The sequence below is a fragment of the Arachis duranensis genome, chromosome 7 (genome assembly GCF_000817695.3).
Source record: "Arachis duranensis cultivar V14167 chromosome 7, aradu.V14167.gnm2.J7QH, whole genome shotgun sequence".
In the NCBI taxonomy this organism is placed as follows: Eukaryota; Viridiplantae; Streptophyta; class Magnoliopsida; order Fabales; family Fabaceae; genus Arachis; species Arachis duranensis.
Genome location: NC_029778.3, coordinates 54387454 through 54390056, shown reverse-complemented (window position 1 = coordinate 54390056; position 2603 = coordinate 54387454).

The window sequence follows — 2603 nt, the reverse complement described above, 5'->3', positions numbered from 1 at the left end:
TCTGTAACATTTCCTGGATGAGGCTTCTATTGTTGCCCCCTGGTTTGGTGCTGGCTAGTTTCGAGAGTGCGTCAACTCGGGCATTTTGTTCGTGGGGTATGTGGCAGATCTTATATTCCCCGATTTATCCGAGCTGTTCCTTGGTCTTATCTAAATACCTTTTCATGGTGGGATCTTTGGCTTGGTAGCTCCCTGTTATTTGTGATGTGACCACTTGTGAATTGCTATAAATGTTGAGTTTTTGAGCTCCCACCTCTTCAGCCAGCTTCAAACCAGCTAACAATGCTTCATATTTCGCTTGGTTATTTGAGGCCGGGAACCCGAACTTAAGGGAGAGCTCAATTTGGGTTCCTTGGTTGCTTTCTATTATTACGCCTGTGCCGCTTCCAGTTTTATTTGAAGAGCCGTCTACATAGAGATTCCATTCTGTGAGGGTTTCTAGGGCATCTGTGAATTCTGCGATAAAGTCGGCTAGATACTGTGATTTGATGGCCGTCTGAGCTTCATATTGGAGGTCGAATTCTGACAACTCGACTGCCCATTGTAGAATTCTGCCCGCTAAATCTGTTTTCTGCAATATTCTTTTTAAGGGCTGGTTAGTTTGAACTTTAATGGTGTGAGCTTGGAAGTAAGGGCGGAGTCGTCGGGATGTTAAGATGAGAGTATAGGCGAATTTTTCTATTTTCTGGTAGTTCAGCTCGGATCCCTGTAGTGCTTTGCTAATGAAGTAGACGGGTTGTTGTCCATTCTCGTCTTCTCTGACTAGTGTTGAGGCTATTGCCCGGCTTCCTACTGCGAGATATAATATGAGTGGTTCTCCTTCTCGTGGTCGAGATAGGATAGGTGGCCATCTTAAGAATTTCTTAAAGTCTTGGAAGGCTTGCTCGCATTCTGGTGTCCACTCGAACTATTTTCCCTTTCTTAAAGTAGCATAGAAGGGAAGAGATTTTGTCGCAATTCCTGCTAAGAATCGGGATAGGGCGGCCAATCTCCCATTGAGTTGTTGTACTTCTTTGACACAGGTTGGGCTCTTCATGTTGAGTATGGCCTAAAATTTGTCTGGATTTGCTTTAATTCCTCTTTGTGTGAGCATGAAACCTAAGAATTTGCCTGCTTCTACTGCGAAGGTGCATTTCGCGGGATTGAGTCGCATGTCATTCTTTCTTATGGTGTCGAACACTTGGGCCAGGTCGGACAACAATGTCTCTTCACTTTGTGTTTTTATTAGCATGTCGTCCATGTAGACTTCCATGATCTTTCCAATGTGATCCGAGAAGACTTTATTCATTAGCCTTTGATATGTAGCTCCTGCATTCTTGAGACCGAGAGGCATCACAATGTAGCAGTAGTTTGCTTTCGGTGTTAAGAACGAAGTTTTTTCTTGATTTGGTGGATACATGGGGATTTGGTTGTACCCCGAGTATGCGTCCATAAACGAGAGATATCTATACCCGGAGGAAGCATCTACCAGAGTGTCAATACTTGGGAGTGGGTATGGATCTTTTGGACAAGCTTTGTTGAGATCGGTGTAATCGGTGCACATTCGCCACTTCCCATTTGATTTCACCAAGACGACGTTGGCTAGCCATAGTGAGTATTTAACCTCTCTTATGAATCCTGCTTCCAGTAGTGCTTGTACTTGTTCTTCCACAGCCTGGGATCGCTCTGGCCCAAGTTTTCTTCGTCTCTGCTGTACTGGCCGAGATCCTGGGTAGACCGCCAACTTATGACTCATTAGCTTAGGGTCTATTCCTGGCATGTCTGCGGCTTTCCACGTGAAGAGATCAACATTATCTCGTAAGAATTGTATTAGTAGTTCTTTTGAATCTTTTTTTAGGATTGTGCAGATATTAGTTTTTTTTTCCGCAGTATCCCCGATCTGAATCTTCTCTATCTCACCTTCTGGTTGTGGGCGAAGCTCTTCTCGTCGTTGGACTCCGTCCAGCTCGATTGTATGGAAGTCTTCTCCTCTGCCTCTGAGGTTTAGGCTTTCGTTATAATAGCGACGTGCCATCTTTTGATCTGCTTTTATCGTAGCTATGCCTTTCGTAGTGGGGAATTTCATACATAGATGTGGGGTCGAGACTATTACGCCAAGTTGGTTGAGTGTTGTCCGACCTATGAGATCATTGTAAGCTGAATTTACATCGACCACGATGTAGTCTATTTTGAGGGTTCTAGATTGGTTTCCTTTTTCGAAGGTTGTATGTAGTGGTATGTATCCCAGTGGTTGAACCGGGGTATCTCCTAGTCCGAACAAACTGTTTGGATATGCTTTAAGTTTTTTTTCTTCTAAGCCGAGTTTATCGAAGGCTGTTTTGAATAAGATGTCGGCGGAACTCCCTTGGTCTATTAAGGTGCGGTGCAGATTGGCGTTTGCCAATATGATGGTGATGACCATGGGATCGTCGTGTCCTGGGATGATGCCGGAGGCGTCCTCTTTAGTAAATGTTATTGCCGGGATGTTGAGTGCTTCTTCCTTTCCCTCGACATGATATACTTCTTTGAGATATCTTTTGCGAGATGATTTGGAGATCCCTCCTCCTGTGAATCTGCCATGTATCATGTGGACATGTCTCTCTGGCGTCCGAGGTGATCGTTCG